Source organism: Convolutriloba macropyga, chromosome 9, assembly GCF_964194025.1.
Source record: "Convolutriloba macropyga chromosome 9, txConMacr16.3, whole genome shotgun sequence".
Classification (NCBI taxonomy): domain Eukaryota; kingdom Metazoa; phylum Xenacoelomorpha; order Acoela; family Convolutidae; genus Convolutriloba; species Convolutriloba macropyga.
The window spans coordinates 922,069-939,631 of record NC_134476.1 but is presented as its reverse complement, the minus strand read 5'-3'; the positions used below and the strand labels follow the sequence as shown (position 1 = coordinate 939,631).

Sequence of the window (17,563 nt, the reverse complement as noted above, 5' to 3'; positions counted from 1 at the left end):
GGGTTTGGACTAGGGTTGTTCAAGGTATATGTGCTCACACACTCTCCTATTCATTCTCAAAGAGTTTAGATTCTGATTGCGCTCACCCAAATGTTGGGAACATGACACAAAAGCCAGCTATTTGGACAATGATTTCGATTTTATGAAACATTTAGTTGTTTAGAATTTTTACTAAGCCAATAAAAATAAGGCCTGTAGCCTGTATGACAAAAACAGTAGAACATAGGAAAACTTGTCGGGATTTTGCCATGAAACTTGCTACGAACACGTCACGAATTGATGCAAAATCAAAATCTCTCTTCATAATAGCAACGGAAAAAGATCGTAGAAAAATTCGCGATAAATCTGTTTGATCAAGGGTTCAACAAGGATTTCGGACAAGTGGTTCAATTATTTGCACAACTTTGTAAGTTATACCAAGTTTAGTTTCAGTGAGAAACCAAACGAAATTGAGATCAATTTTTGGACATTACGTCCAAAATTTGTCATGAAATTGATACTTTTCTTTATAGAAGTTCGAAATATCGATTATCAAATAGAAGTTCGTTCCCCTCTCAAAATTAAATCTCCAAATTTACCAGAAATAATGAAAAATGCTAATTAAATACTGACAACTTTTGATGTTGGGTTACCGCTATACATGAAACTATATGACACGAGAACTAAGCAATGAATAAAATTTAACAAGCAAAAGAATAAAATTGTTTTGCTCTGATTAAAAAAAATCCTAAGCAGAGTGTAAGAGGTTATGCGGAATCATAGCTCTAAAAAGTGAACAATTGCAGACAAAGGTAGTTAAAACAAAGATATGAAGCATTAGATTTTTTTATGAATATTTAATTGAATGTGTAACCGCAGGGATTCATGAAACAATTAAATTAAAGTTTCAAAGTTCATTACGAGCGTCTACGGGTCCCAAAAACGACTAGTTAAGAGAACTATAGCTTGTGCTCCCACTTGCCTTGTGGCGGTCAATGTGGAGAGCACTTAAATGTTGTGAAGTAGTTTCAGCAAGGCAATTAAATAGACTGAAGTAGTAAATACTACAATAACAAGTGGTTCCATTCGGCGGTAGGGGCAGTTCACAAATTTTCAATATTTTTTGATGTGAAGCGAGAGTCAAGTGAAGTGAAGTATACACATTTTCACCAACATTGATTGCTAAAATTAGGGATGATACTGCAGTTAAGTGAAGTATAACTACGCTAGTTTTGAGGAAAGAAAAGGGTTCCACTTTACAACCTCCAGAGCAAAAAAAACTTTCATGTAGACTACCGCTTTTCATTCTGCGAATTTTGTAAGTAAATTTTACACGTACAATGTAATAAGATAGGAAAAGTGGTACTTGGTTACAAAAGTGAGCAATTAACTCAACAATTTCTGTACTTGAAGACGCTGGAAATATTGTTCATAGCTCCTCAATTTTGTGTTACTGTTGAAAAAATTATCATATTTAAAATTGACCTAGATTATCGTTTAAAATATATTCAACTGTATCTCAAAATCTTTCTTTCAAAATAAAAGAAATAGTCTAAAGTGACGAAAGATAGCTGATCACCTATCTTGCAAGATACCAATGATTTAATAAAATCTAGCAGGACGAACATCTGGTACTTACTAGGGAAGACATTTGCCAATCATGACTCATTTTTTAGTAATAAGACATATGAAAATCGATTGAAGATAACAACTTCAAAAAAGCTAGTTTTTGATTTTTCTAGACTAAAAAGAATGTAACTGAAATAAATATCGAAATTTGCGTTGCCATTGATATTCGCCGGGGATAGTGTATAAAAAACTGAACAAAAAAAGCACTGGCTGCAACAGATATCAATTTTTGTGTTTTCAATTCCAAAATCATACTAATCTGTGAAAAAGTTTCTAGGTGTGATTTTGAAATGATAAAGAAACAGCTCCGTCAAAAACGATTTGAAATTGCCTCTGTTTTAAAAATACGGACTTTATCTTTTTGAGGGAACAACATAAAATATTATGTGCCACAAAGAAAGGCAAAACAGAAAAGATTGTTGTCATCAAAACTGGTCCTATTGACATATGGTAAATTTTCTCTCCTATTATCATTTGTGGTTAATTGGTACTTTGGATAAAATTAATAAGAAGGACTTAAATGGGAGCGATTCTCCAAATTGTGTCTAATCTCCGATGTTAGCCTTACTTTCACTAAACCTGCCCCCACCCCCAAGGTCATTTAAGTTTTTGTCATCTAGTGTATGTAAACATGTCATTGTGAGTTCCAAAAGTTGTTAAGTGAAAGGCCGTGGGGAGGAGACAATTTATGCTTTCTTCTATCAAAAAATGGCTCCAAATTAAACTTTGGTGTTGCATTTATCTGTCAATAATTTTTAATATTTGAAAAATTTGAAAATATTTGTCTATGATCTTTCATTTGAAACCCGAGAGATATAGGCTTATGACCCATTGCACATCATTCAAGCGCAATTGCTGCTTTTTATGAGCTGAAAAGTAATTGATAAATTCTTATTGGTGACTGCATGATAAATTTGGGCAGTTGAGCGCACAACAGTTCGATCCCATTTTCTAATGAAAAAATGTCACCGTCATACAAACTATATATGGCAATAATTGTGGCAAAAATTGTTACTTTTATCTGTAGATTTAGCAGCAATCATCAGTAGTAAGGTGTCTTACTGGGCACGCAACGGGGGGGGGGGGACATTTGGGTGTTACTGTGTTCGCAACGGGGGGGGGGGGGACACGAAAATTTTTTTTGAAAAGTTGATAGTTTTTGGCGTTTTGGCAAGAGCGGTGGAGAACGCCAAAAGCTATCAACTTTTCGAAAAAATTTTTCGTGTCCCCCCCCCCCCCCCCCGTTGCGAACACAGTAACACCCAAATGTCCCCCCCCTTTGCGTGCCCAGTAATACACAGTTTTGGTATTTTTCTTGAAATCTTGACGTTTTTGATGGGAATGTTTTGTATTAAGAGGGTTGTTGGGATGTAGCAGTTATGTAATGTTTGTCATCGTCAGCCCAGGTGAGCCTCATCATTTAAAAATTTTAAAAAAAATTCAAAAAAAATCTGAAAAATTGATGAAATTTGAAGTGTTAAAATTTTGTGTAATATTTTTAGCACCGTTTTCCAGATCTCAAAGACAATCGGCTCTGAACGTGAGCGCCTCCCCCCCCCCCCCAGGTTCAGCGGTTCAGGGAACTAATTGGAGAAATATAATGAAGATATATTTAATTCATTTATGAAAAGTTTATTTTCTTTGAAAAGCAATTTGCTTTTTCAAAGTGGAGAGTAACAATTACACCTTCCACCTGGAGTTCAGATGACTGATGTGTGTTACTGCCCAAGGAAGATGCGTGGTTCCAGCTTGTAGATTTTAGGCTTAAGCTGAGATTCCATACATCTTCCGGGTGGAGGCCCAGAGTGAGGGGTAATTGAAGATACGATAGAGTAGAACCACTATCTTCAATTACCCCCCACCCAGTCTCCAGCCTTACCACATTCGCAGAGAGGTGGTAAAGTCTAACAAGAGACTAAGGGAGAGTTTTTTGTTCTGTTGGGCAAATGTTTTCAGTAGAGTGAGAACATTTTAGTATCAGACATGTTTTCTTACACATGAATATAGTTCAATTTTTTTTGAAACAGAAACTGAATCCATAGAAAAAAACATTCCTTTCAAAAAATGACTCCGTCTGAAGCTGTTGAAGCTGTAGGTAGTTTGAAAAAGATTGGTGATTGGTGTATCAAACAAGATGATAGCTCTTCAAAACAATATTTGAGAATTAAATTACTTCATGACAGAAATTTTCACCTAAAAACAGTTGTACTGAGCCGGTGGAAAAGCACAGAAAGCTTACTCTCTTCAGAATGTGTTCAAGTTCGAATGGAGAAGTTTTACTGCGTTGAAATTTTTCGACTAACATTTGAATTAGTTCAGAGTCTTTGTGGAGCAGACGGAGTTTTTATTGGTCAGCATTGCTTGGAAAATACAGAAATTGTTCAGGGTAGGAGATACGATTGCTACTACGAGTTCAAAACAATTTGCACGGAACTAGATGTTGAGAGGAAGACTGTTCTAAGTATCAACAAGAAATTTACTTCCAAAAATATTCCGAGGCTTCATTTAACAATTTATCAAAAAGCACGCGGCCGGTGGCAATACTACGGTTATTTTTACTTCTATTGGAATGAAATTCACCGATTACAACAATTGCTCAGAGACGGTGTATAATGTTGTTTACCAAACCTGTTATAACAACAAATGACCTGGAAATCAATCACGAAACATATTTATCATTACAAAAAATTTATCCTGACAACTCTGTAAGACGCAACTATTTTTAGGACCATGTTCCTTGTTCAACGGATCAACAGACTTTGATTTTGACATTGCTATGAAACTTCGACATTATGGAGGTTTGATTGGAATAGATAGTTCATCAATGGATCGTTTTTTTGAAAGATTCGAAAATATTGAGACTGCATGCTATTCTACATGATGCAGCCGGATACATTCAAGAGTACTACAAACAAGGACCGGGCTATGCTTACATGTTACCATGTAACATTAACAGCCAATTTGCAGGGCATATTACAGGAATTGCTTTTTGTTGGTATACAAAATTGTTCAAACCTATCACTTTTAGTTTGTTAGAATGTTGTGAGAGCGAACAGTTTTTTTTGACTGTGAACATTTCGTTATTCAAAACAAAATTTTATTGTGAAGGAATTGGCAATTTGTACAGAAGAGTATATAGATTGCATTCTTTTTCTTCCTCCTAGCTCATTCAATTCATTGCCTCCGGCTGAGCAGCGAGCATTTAATTGGCTTACCAAGTATCTTCATGGTCTACATTGGGAACATGGTGTCTACCCGCATATTTAACTTACACAAAAATTACAAAGCGTGAAACTGAGAAATCCGAAAACTGTATACTATGCCAAAGGAAAAGAAAAGTCAGAGTTCTTGGCAAACCTGCTCGACTGTAAAGTCATTAACTTGGATCTGATTGGTTGTCCAAAATTTGATGCCAGAGGCAACAACTCAAAGATTTGTAAACATTTGTGAAACCCATTACCCTAGCAGGATAGCTGGCAAACTCCTGAATAATTGTGCTCGCCGAAAAGTTAATTTCTTCTTTAATTGGTTGAAAGAACAAGCTGATGATGAACAACCAGAGCAGTTACAACTTTTGGAAACAACATCAAATTACGAATCAAAATCCATCGAAGTTGGAGACACTGATATCTCCAAATTTAGCTATCTCAACTTGGATAACAACATCGGGTCAAGTTCTGACATCAGTGATTAAATACGAGAAAGTCAGTTTCAAAAACCAGAAACTGCAGCACAAGCAGGAAATCGAATTATCTCAAGAAGAGCTAGTACACTTTGCAACATTTCTGCCCATACTTGATCAATTCATATTCTTCTATCAGACTAGAGGAAATCATCATGGAGCACAACCAACAACTTGTAACAGACAGCAGCAGCTGCAGTACGACTATCTGTGCTACCAACAATATAATCAACAGCAACCAATTCAACAACCGCAGCACCATCAACACGAACCAATTCAACAGCAACAGCAGCACCATCAACAACAGCAGCAGCAACAACAGCAGCAACAATTGCAAACAGAACGCTCGTCTAAAGAAACTCATTCCGCCCAAGTTAATACTGGTTCCAAAACAACCAATTGAAAAAATCATGGAAACATGTAGCTCTTCCTTGCCTTCAGCTCTAATATCATTTCTTTCAACGGAAGAAATTCAAAGCATTATTCATTACGAGAAAACAAACTGTTTACCTGCATGTTTCATCTGTCGTCTAGTGGAAACCGAAGAAGACTTGAGAACTGGTTTTGTTCGTTATCAAATCTTTTATGAAGAAAAGTAAACTTTTGTAAATTCTTATAAACTTTTATAAAAATTGAAATGGATCAAGACAATGCAATTGATGAAATTGACTCTCCGCATGTCGTTCAAGATTTTCTATATGACAGTAATGAGAGCGAAAGAAGTTCGTGGAGATTCCGTAATAATATTAACCTGCCTCGGTCAGAGGTTGTGTTCTTTGTTCAAATGTTTGTCATATTCTCGCTGATGACACTTTGTATAATCAAACTAGCTTTCTCTTCTTCTACCTGTGAAGAGACATCAGTATGGATATCTATTCTGTCAAGTCTAGTCGGTTACATTTTACCCAACCCCAGATTATGAACAAAATTATTTCAACAAAAGATAGGGTTTTCATGGCTGTTGTAGGACCTTCTGGCTCTGGGAAAACGCAATTGATACTCAATATGTTACTCCGGGGAACTTTTCAGCCACGCTTTTCAAAAGTTGTGTTTTGCTATAAAGACTTTCAACCCCAGTTTTCTCTTATGAAGAAAAAATTGTCCGTTCAATTCCTACGTTTTCAAAATTTTGACTTTCTCGCAGACTTAGAAGATTGTCTGCTTATCTTTGATGACTCATGCGAAGAAATTTACAGCAACAGAACGTTTGTAAAGCTGGCAACTGCTGGTAGACATAAAAACATAGATACCGTTTATGTAAAACACAATTTGTTCCAGCAAAGTAGATGGTCGCGAACAATTGACCTGAATACCACTCATATCATTTTGTTCAAGTCCCCTCGTGATGTTCAACAAGTTGATTACTTGGGAAGACAATTGAATCTCGCAAAATTCCTTCCTCATTGTTATCAGTTGTCTACAAAAGAAGCGTTCGGTCACTTTTTAATAGACCTGAATCCCAAAACATCAGAAATTTTAAGATTTTGTTCCAATATTACCGGCCCTGGACCCTCTATATTTTACCTACCAGCTCCACAACCCGATGAAAAACCCTTGAGCAATGAGAGAGACAAAAGTTTATATGCTAAAACGTTTGAATCAGTTAACAAGGGCACAGCTGAGGAAAACTTTGCGATCGAAACGTAACAATAGAGTGTTAGTTTTAATAACTGAATGTTTATATAATATAGTTAAAAGTGTAGTACCTGTTAGGAATAAAAAAATCGAAAAGAATGAAAAAATTTCAAAAATTATCCTACGGAAGTTCAATACAGCAGAAAGGAGGAGAGCAGTATTTCTTTCCAAACTGGGTTTCAAATTAGTGCAACAAGTTATCTTCTTCTGTTACAATTACCTTACAAATTAAAAAATGTCATTAAACAGTACAGCAGAAGAGTTTATTCTGATTCCAAAAATACGGTACCTGAGAATGCAACAAAAAGATGAGTTGTATGTTGGCAGAATTTTGAATGATCCAAATGTAAGACACAAGAACCATCAGCTGTCATTTCTAAAGCGTTTACAAACACGAAAGCAGAGTTCAGACACAGTTAATCTTGGCTTAGAAAGTGAAATTGAGCAGTCAGCAGAGGAATCTGTTGAAACTGTGCCAGATGAAAAGCAGAGCTCAGGACAGTACGAAAAAGTACTTTTTGGTTTATCAATTCTCGAAGGTCATAAACTAGATAGGGTTCGAAATATACTCTAAATTGTTAAAAATTCTGATGAAATTACAATTGATGAAATCAGCGGCAACTTTTTTTTTGACATCGATTGGCGACACAGGTTTGAAGGCAACAACATTTCTGTACAACATTCAACAACCAACAAAGAGAATAGATAAAAACTTGACTCCCTGCGAGAACATTTTGAAGGCTATTGACATTGAAGAGGAGATGGTAATTAATAAATACGCAAAAGCTGTAGTCAGGCGAAAACTTGAAAGAACTCAATTGAGGTCAGAAAACGAACAACCTTCAACTTTCACGCGAAGTGAAACAAATACAATATCACTTGAAAATGAGTCCAAACTTAAGACCAGGACGATGAAGAAGAAGATGAATTCAACGACGCCAAAGATAACCTCGTCACCTCACCAAACACCAGAGGAATCAAGCAATGGTTTACGTTCAAATAAAACGTCAAAAGTTGTAGCGCCTGACGAAAGATTGAAAAAATTATACAGAAAGGGTCCGGCAGCATACGGCAGTGTAAAAAGTCTTCAAAAGGCATTGAAACTCCCAGAAAAGACAGTTGAAATTTTCTTACACACACAAAACGCTTATACCAAACACAAAACTTACCGTAAAAAATTTCCTCAATTAAAGGTCAAAGTGTTTGACCTGAATGAGATCTGGTCTCTGGATCAGGCCCACGTTGACAAACTTGCAAAGTACAATGGAGACGTAAATTACTTACTGGTTGCTGTCGATTGCTTATCTCGATATTTACGTGTACAACCAATGAAGTCAAAGTATGCTACAACATGTATGGAAGCATTCAAAAAAATGATAAAAGTGAAGAAACCAAAGAAGGTCTGGGTTGATCAAGGAACAGAATTCAAAGGCTCGTTCAAAAATCTATACGAGAAAAAAGGAATAGAACTCTACACAACTCACAGCGAAAAAAATCGGCATTTGCAGAGCGAAATATCATATCATAATCTACAGATACCTCGAGGACAAATGGACATACTCTTATATAACAAAGCTACAAGACTTTGTGAACACTATTAATGGTCGTACTAACAGGGTTACCAAAATGGCTCCTAACAAGATAACAAAAAGAGATGGCCGTATTTAAGCTCTCTCACAACAGATGCATCATATTGCATGAAAAAACAACCTAAATATAGTGTTGGAGATTTTGTGAGGATTTCGAAAGCAGATACAACGTTTCGAAAATGTTATAAGCAAACATTTACCGATGAGTTGTTTGAAATAATAGACATTCCAACTAAAAACCCACCAACTTACAGTTTATTAGACAAAAACGCTGAACCAATTCTGGGGAAATACGAAGCGGAGTTGAGTAAGGTTGTCGTGAAGAATTAATACGACAACGAAACAAAATTCTAGTTATCATACGATTCTGACAATGAGTCGAAGAGGTTTTGGAGAAGGCGAATCCACAGTTCATCTTGTTTCATCTGCTTCTATGGGTGTTTTCACAGACAACACGCTTGCAAACTTTAAAAATTTGTTTAGTGAAGAAAGCATTCTTGAAGGTGACTGGCGCGTGGCACTGAGTGAAGTAAATTTTCCTGCGTTTATTTATAATGTTGTCGACACAGAGGTAAGAGTGTATAAAAAAAAGAGAAACTAGAAAACCGAACAAACAGTGAATTTACTGTTAGTAAACCGTACATTGGAGAAAGAGGAAGTGTTTTGAAAGGGGCCTACGAAAATGTTGAAGAATTGATTCAACAGCTCAATAATCAGTTGAAGCTGGAAATGAAAGCAAAAGTTAACAAAATAACTGTTCATGTTAATATAACATTCAAAAACAAAGAAGAGGGAATAACGTTCCCCACGCCACAAATTCCCAGTCTGCTCGGTTTTAAAGGATCTCAAGACGGAGGGACAGGTTTCCACATTGGCTTCAAGTCACAGCCTCATCTGCAGTTGACAAGTAATCTAAATGAACACGACTCAGATTACCCCTTTGACCACTCGGCTGGAATTGAACTCATGTTTATTTACCTCGATATCATCGATTACCAACACGTGGGACACTCAAAGGCTTGTTGAGAATCATTGACACAAAAAGACGATTGAAAAACGGTAACATTGGCATTGTTAAGCCCAGTCACAGAATTGTATTCAGTAATTTGGATTACAAAAAGCTGTTAACAAAAAGTATTCAGTGTGTTGCAGTTCAACTCCGCAGTGAAACAGGTAACTTAGTCCCATTTGCAGGGACCGGAAAAGTTATTCTGACCTTACACTTTAAAAAATTCTACCCATAGTTTTTGTATGGAGGCATACTACGCGCAACAAGCAGTATCGCCTTATTTTTCGGGACACTATAGACAACGAGGAAGTGGTTTCGGTGCTCTTGCTGCTGGAATTGGGAGAGCAGCCCTACCTATTGCCAGGAAATTTGTGCTACCTGCTGTTAAACGTATTGGAAAAGAGTTATTTCTTCAGGCTGCTCCCGAGTTAATTGAGGTAGCTAGCAAGCGCAAAATACCCAAACAAGCGCTCAAAAGCACCGTCAAGAAAACTGTACGGAAACAAGTTGGAGGTTCAATGGGAGCTTACCGCGCAAGAAGGCGAAAATCAGTTCAAAAAAGAGTCAAAAGACCATATGGGAGTGGAAAAAAAGCACGGTTTTCAAAAGTAAGTAGAAGAAAAAACAATTCTCCTACAAAAGTACCGACGTCAAATATTTCATGGAAAAACCAGGTCACGCGCAGTCGCTCTGATTTTTTCTCAAATGTGAACAATGATTGCTAACCTGTTACCATCCGAGGCAACACACACATCTCTAGATCTTTTCGAGAAACCACCGCTTCTGGTTTCTTTCGAGAACGCTTTCACACAAAAAATTGGACCATCTTTCTCGCCCGATGGCCCAGTCTTAGAATGTGAGGTATTGGGTGACCGAAACAAATTTATTGACCTTCAGAAAATTGTTTTGGAGATCAAATGTAAAATTACCCAAGCAAATAATGCTGACCTACGAGCAGGAACTGAAGCCGCCAATAGAGTTACCCCATATTTTGCGAACAATACCCTTCACTCCCTCTTCTCTGAATGCACTGTTTCGGCTAATGGTATCAAAATTTCTAACACAAATGGTAATTATGCACACAAGGGATTCATTGAAACTGAATTTTCTCATGGAGACAGTGCTAAAAAAACTTGGTTGGTCTGTCAAGGATATTATTACGAAGAGGAACCTCAGAAAGTTGACGGCGCCGATACCCGTGCAACAGATGTTGGTGAGCGTAAGGCACTGGTTTCACAGTCAGTTGAACCCACTTTTATTGGTAAGCCGGCTTGTGACATTTTAACATGTGATAAACATCTTCTGAGTGGTGTAACTCTACGATTTTCTTTCCGAAGGAGCTCCAATGAATTTGTAACCATAGCAGAAGCAGCAGCTAAAAATTATAAAGTTAAAATAGTACAAGCCAACTTATACGTTAGAAAAATGACAATTACTGATAATGTTCTGGGAGCACTTGAAAAACAGCTAATGAAGACACCTGCTGTGTATGGTTTCACAGAAGTTCTACCTCGAACGTTTCTGGATACAACAGGTGTTCAAAGTTTATTTACCTCGATATCATCGAATACCAACACGTGGGACACTCAAAGGCTTGTTGAGAATCATTGACACAAAAAGACGATTGAAAAACGGTAACATTGGCATTGTTAAGCCCAGTCACAGAATTGTATTCAGTAATTTGGATTACAAAAAGCTGTTAACAAAAAGTATTCAGTGTGTTGCAGTTCAACTCCGCAGTGAAACAGGTAACTTAGTCCCATTTGCAGGGACCGGAAAAGTTATTCTGACCTTACACTTTAAAAAATTCTACCCATAGTTTTTGTATGGAGGCATACTACGCGCAACAAGCAGTATCGCCTTATTTTTTGGGACACTATAGACAACGAGGAAGTGGTTTCGGTTCTCTTGCTGCTGGAATTGGGAGAGCAGCCCTACCTATTGCCAGGAAATTTGTGCTACCTGCTGTTAAACGTATTGGAAAAGAGTTATTTCTTCAGGCTGCTCCCGAGTTAATTGAGGTAGCTAGCAAGCGCAAAATACCCAAACAAGCGCTCAAAAGCACCGTCAAGAAAACTGTACGGAAAAAAGTTGGAGGTTCAATGGGAGCTTACCGCGCAAGAAGGCGAAAATCAGTTCAAAAAAGAGTCAAAAGACCATATGGGAGTGAAAAAAAAGCACGGTTTTCAAAAGTAAGTAGAAGAAAAAACAATTCTCCTACAAAAGTACCGACGTCAAATATTTCATGGAAAAACCAGGTCACGCGCAGTCGCTCTGATTTTTTCTCAAATGTGAACAATGATTACTAACCTGTTACCATCCGAGGCAACACACACATCTCTAGATCTTTTCGAGAAACCACCGCTTCTGGTTTCTTTCGAGAACACTTTCACACAAAAAATTGGACCATCTTTCTCGCCCGATGGCCCAGTCTTAGAATGTGAGGTATTGGGTGATCGAAACAACTTTATTGACCTTCAGAAAATTGTTTTGGAGATCAAATGTAAAATTACCCAAGCAAATAATGCTGACCTACGAGCAGGAACTGAAGCCGCCAATAGAGTTACCCCATATTTTGTGAACAATACCCTTCACTCCCTCTTCTCTGAATGCACTGTTTCGGCTAATGGTATCAAAATTTCTAACACAAATGGTAATTATGCACACAAGGGATTCATTGAAACTGAATTTTCTCATGGAGACAGTGCTAAAAAAACTTGGTTGGTCTGTCAAGGATATTATTACGAAGAGGAACCTCAGAAAGTTGACGGCGCCGATACCCGTGCAACAGATGTTGGTGAGCGTAAGGCACTGGTTTCACAGTCAGTTGAACCCACTTTTATTGGTAAGCCGGCTTGTGACATTTTAACATGTGATAAACATCTTCTGAGTGGTGTAACTCTACGATTTTCTTTCCGAAGGAGCTCCAATGAATTTGTAACCATAGCAGAAGCAGCAGCTAAAAATTATAAAGTTAAAATAGTACAAGCCAACTTATACGTTAGAAAAATGACAATTACTGATAATGTTCTGGGAGCACTTGAAAAACAGCTAATGAAGACACCTGCTGTGTATGGTTTCACAGAAGTTCTACCTCGAACGTTTCTGGATACAACAGGTGTTCAAAGTTTATTTACCTCGATATCATCGATTACCAACACGTGGGACACTCAAAGGCTTGTTGAGAATCATTGACACAAAAAGACGATTGAAAAACGGAAACATTGGCATTGTTGAGCCCAGTCACAGAAATGTATTCAGTAATTTGGATTACAAAAAGCTGTTAACAAAAAGTATTCAGTGTGTTGCAGTTCAACTCCGCAGTGAAACAGGTAACTTAGTCCCATTTGCAGGGACCGGAAAAGTTATTCTGACCTTACACTTTAAAAAATTCTACCCATAGTTTTTGTATGGAGGCATACTACGCGCAACAAGCAGTATCGCCTTATTTTTCGGGACACTATAGACAACGAGGAAGTGGTTTCGGTGCTCTTGCTGCTGGAATTGGGAGAGCAGCCCTACCTATTGCCAGGAAATTTGTGCTGCCTGCTGTTAAACGTATTGGAAAAGAGTTATTTCTTCAGGCTGCTCCCGAGTTAATTGAGGTAGCTAGCATGCGCAAAATACCCAAACAAGCGCTCAAAAGCACCGTCAAGAAAACTGTACGGAAACAAGTTGGAGGTTCAATGGGAGCTTACCGCGCAAGAAGGCGAAAATCAGTTCAAAAAAGAGTCAAAAGACCATATGGGAGTGGAAAAAAAGCACGGTTTTCAAAAGTAAGTAGAAGAAAAAACAATTCTCCTACAAAAGTACCGACGTCAAATATTTCATGGAAAAACCAGGTCACGCGCAGTCGCTCTGATTTTTTCTCAAATGTGAACAATGATTGCTAACCTGTTACCATCCGAGGCAACACACACATCTCTAGATCTTTTCGAGAAACCACCGCTTCTGGTTTCTTTCGAGAACGCTTTCACACAAAAAATTGGACCATCTTTCTCGCCCGATGGGCCAGTCTTAGAATGTGAGGTATTGGGTGATCGAAACAACTTTATTGACCTTCAGAAAATTGTTTTGGAGATCAAATGTAAAATTACCCAAGCAAATAATGCTGACCTACGAGCAGGAACTGAAGCCGCCAATAGAGTTACCCCATATTTTGTGAACAATACCCTTCACTCCCTCTTCTCTGAATGCACTGTTTCGGCTAATGGTATCAAAATTTCTAACACACATGGTAATTATGCACACAAGGGATTCATTGAAACTGAATTTTCTCATGGAGACAGTGCTAAAAACACTTGGTTGGTCTGTCAAGGATATTATTACGAAGATGAACCTCAGAAAGTTGACGGCGCCGATACCCGATAACAGATGTTGGTGAGCGTAAGGCACTGGTTTCACAGTCAGTTGAAGCCACTTTTATTGGTAAGCCGGCTTGTGACATTTTAACATGTGATAAACATCTTCTGAGTGGTGTAACTCTACGATTTTCTTTCCGAAGGAGCTCCAATGAATTTGTAACCATAGCAGAAGCAGCAGCTAAAAATTATAAAGTTAAAATAGTACAAGCCAACTTATACGTTAGAAAAATGACATTTACTGATAATGTTCTGGGAGCACTTGAAAAACAGCTAATGAAGACACCTGCTGTGTATGGTTTCACAGAAGTTCTACCTCGAACGTTTCTGGATACAACAGGTGTTCAAAGTTGGCGTCAAGAGGATGTATTTTCGAAAGAAGCAGTACGCCGGATGATAATTGCAATGACAACTAATCAAGCTTACCTGGGTACAAACAGGACAAACCCCTTTCATTACCGAGCCTTCAATTTATCCGAAGTCACTATATACCATAACGGTTTACCTATTGTAGGCACTCCTATTTCAACAACACAGCGTAAACGAATTTACTTCAACACAATTGAAGCCTTGGATTTTCTACAGAAGGGCACAGGACATGGTATTCCTCTTGGAGATTATGATAATCATTTCATTATGGCTTTTGATCTCACATCTACTCAGGAAGCTTCTCATGATTTCATTCATCCAGAACTAACCAACTGTTCAATATCAGTTGATCTCACATTCTCCATTTCGCACTAGCTGACAATGTAGAAATTCTTCTATTAGGAGAACGCAACTCTACGTTTTATATTACTTCGGACCGTAAAGTAACAAAAATGCTCTGGTAACTTACCCAGGACATGGATAGTTTTGAAATTTTTAACTTTGTTCGAAAATGTTGCCATCTCAAGCATAAATTTTTGGGTGTCTTTGCAGCTGAGAACTTTCCTGGACTCAAACCAGAGAGTTTCATTATTGTTAATGCATCCGAATCGTCAGAACCAGGAACGCATTGGCTTTTATTATGCAGACGCCAAAACAACGTGTACTTTGCCGACCCATTTTGTCAGAAGAGCTTCTTGTGTTACATAGATTATCATTTCGAATAAAAGAAAAACTCGAGAAATTTTAAACATTTGTTGATTTTTGCAATTTCAATTCTCTTATACATTTCAGGAGAAACTACTATTGTTTGAACTTTTATTATCAGTGCCTTTTGATGTTTTTCAAGACTTTGAAAAAGTTAGAACTTTTAAAATAATTGAAATTTTAACTGGAATACAAGTTAGAAACAGATAAGTTGATACCAGAAAGGTGGTCCGTTCAACAAAAATTTTTAGAAGTAATTAAGGCCTTCAAACCCTATGAAAATGTTTGCTTTTGTCGGAAACCTAACAAGTTTTAGCTTTCCTTGGGAGGAATCCTTTGAAAGAAGTAATAGTAGCGGTAAATTGTGTGACACTCACAATAAATAGTGTCTCTGCCTTCAAGCAGCTTAAAACCTCCTATCAAGTTTGCAGCTTGCAAAAATTTCGCTTTATCTTGCTTCTTTTAAACTTTAATACACAAGAATTCCCTTTTGGTACCATAGGCAGAGATAATTAAAAATTTGGTTTGCTTGAAATAGCTGCGGTGCTTAATTCATTAGAGACAAAACAGAAACGATTCACACTGTTTTCTAATTAAATGCCCGCAAACAATCAAATGTGTTTGCGCTAATAACACACGGGCTATTTTGTTGTTTATCTCAACAGCATTCTCAAACCAGCGCGGTTACTTGTTTCATAGTACACTGAATACAGTTTTATTACACCCAGGCAATCCTTGTTTGAAGTTCTCCCTCGCCGCTTTCAAGCATTCAATTGTGAACATTCCACTTTGTAATTAAAAGAAAGTATTTCAGGCGAAATTGACAGAAAAGTCCTTCAATTATAATTAGTAAACAAATAATAAAAGTAGAAGACTGAAATGACCAGAACGCAATTGCAAAGTATTTGAGGGAATTATAAATAAAGTCGAGAGTTGAAACAAACAACCAAAACAAAACCAAATAACAAAATGAAATGACCGAAAAGTGTTTGGAATATTTGAAGGGAAAACCAGAAATCTTTATCCGCTTGTTATTACCATGAAGTGTACGAATACAATTTCTTTAGTAATAAACAGGTTCCCTTTTTAACCCATGAAAATTTTTTGAAAGAAATCGTGTCTTACTGGGCACGCAATGGGTGGCGGACATTTGGGTGTTAATGTGTTCGCAACGGGGGACTGTTCTCGCCAAAACGCCGAAAAATTACAAAAAATTGGGAAAAATTTTCGGGTCCCCCCCGTTGCGAACACAGTAACACCCAAATGCCCCCCCCCCGTTGCGTGCCCAGTAAGGCACCTTACTACTATCATCAACTGTGATAGATGAAGAACGATGTATAGAATGACCTGAAGAGTTGTAGAGTGGCAAAAACTCATTTTTTGACACTTTTCTCAATCTATATTACTTTGCAAAAAGCTACTCTTATGCAATGTATATACAGGCTTTTTGTACTCATATCCCACTGTATTGCCTTAAAATCACAAAACTCCCCATTTCAGATTAATTTTTAGAACTTTATTATATATTAAAGGTCCCAAGTAGTTAATAACAAATATCGCTCAAGGATAATTTAGGCTAATTGAACCTCCTTGAACGGAAAATAGTTGCAAAAGGAAGGTTTGCGAAATCTGCTAGTTGCCAAGTATTGTGATTTTGAGGCTGGAAACAGAAAACTACCTATGAATTGCAAAATCAGGTTAAAGAATCAATTTGCAACAAGGTCACACTGATAAACTTGCGTCAATTTTGACTGAATGAAGACAGAGCCGTAAGTAAGATGAACTAGCCCTCAAAAATAAAATTCTCAAAGCACTGGTGGGTTGAAAGCAGGGCAAATACAAGATTAAATTAGATGAAGAAAACTTTTGTACTGAAATTTATTGATGTGATATTTGTTTCTGTCTAGACTGCAGCGGTACATATTATTGTTCAAGATTTCTGGCTTTATTTGTTCTATGAAGATAGCCCAACCAGGTTGAGGTCCCAGACCCCAGTCAACTCTATTCAGGCTATGTCCAGATTTTGTCTCTGTTCGGACCGTGCCAAAAAGAAGTGACCTCTGATCAGACTTTCGTACGACCCAACGGAAACTGGAATTGCTGTGCGACCGTAGCCACCTCTAATCAGACAAGGCAATTCAAAATTACCTCTTATCAGGCCTTAGTGCGACCAAGTTTTCAATGAAGCTTTCATCCGACCCAAAATTTTTCTTCGGCTAAAGTGCTGCCAACGCTCCCTTGGATGAGACCACACGTCAGCCTCTGCTCAAACAATAAAAAAAGCTTCAATCAAAATAAAACTAATTAATTATAAAATAATTAAAATACCTTTCAGTTAAAAAAACTTCAATTTCTTCGTAATATTCGCAAGTCCTATCAATAGTAGTTCTCCTATGGTTAGGTCAAAGTTTATCGATGGAAATATTAACAAAAATTATTTCAAATTCGCTGCATTTTTGTATATTGTCCCTGATCAGAGTGCAGCGCTTGCACAAAGTTTTGAGATATTATTTTCTTTGTCACACTTTTCGTCGTTGACAGGAGGTATGTGCAACAAGCGACCAAAGCATATCCAGAACTTGATCTCTCATCATCAAATTACGCA

At 37.4% G+C, this 17,563-nt stretch overlaps 1 protein-coding gene across 1 annotated transcript in view; it reads right to left on the bottom strand.

The window, feature by feature from the left end:
• Positions 1-17,563, bottom strand: part of LOC142345957 (uncharacterized) — a 34,608-nt gene that overhangs the window by 14,548 nt on the left and 2,497 nt on the right. The gene's annotated exons all lie outside the window — the stretch shown is intronic.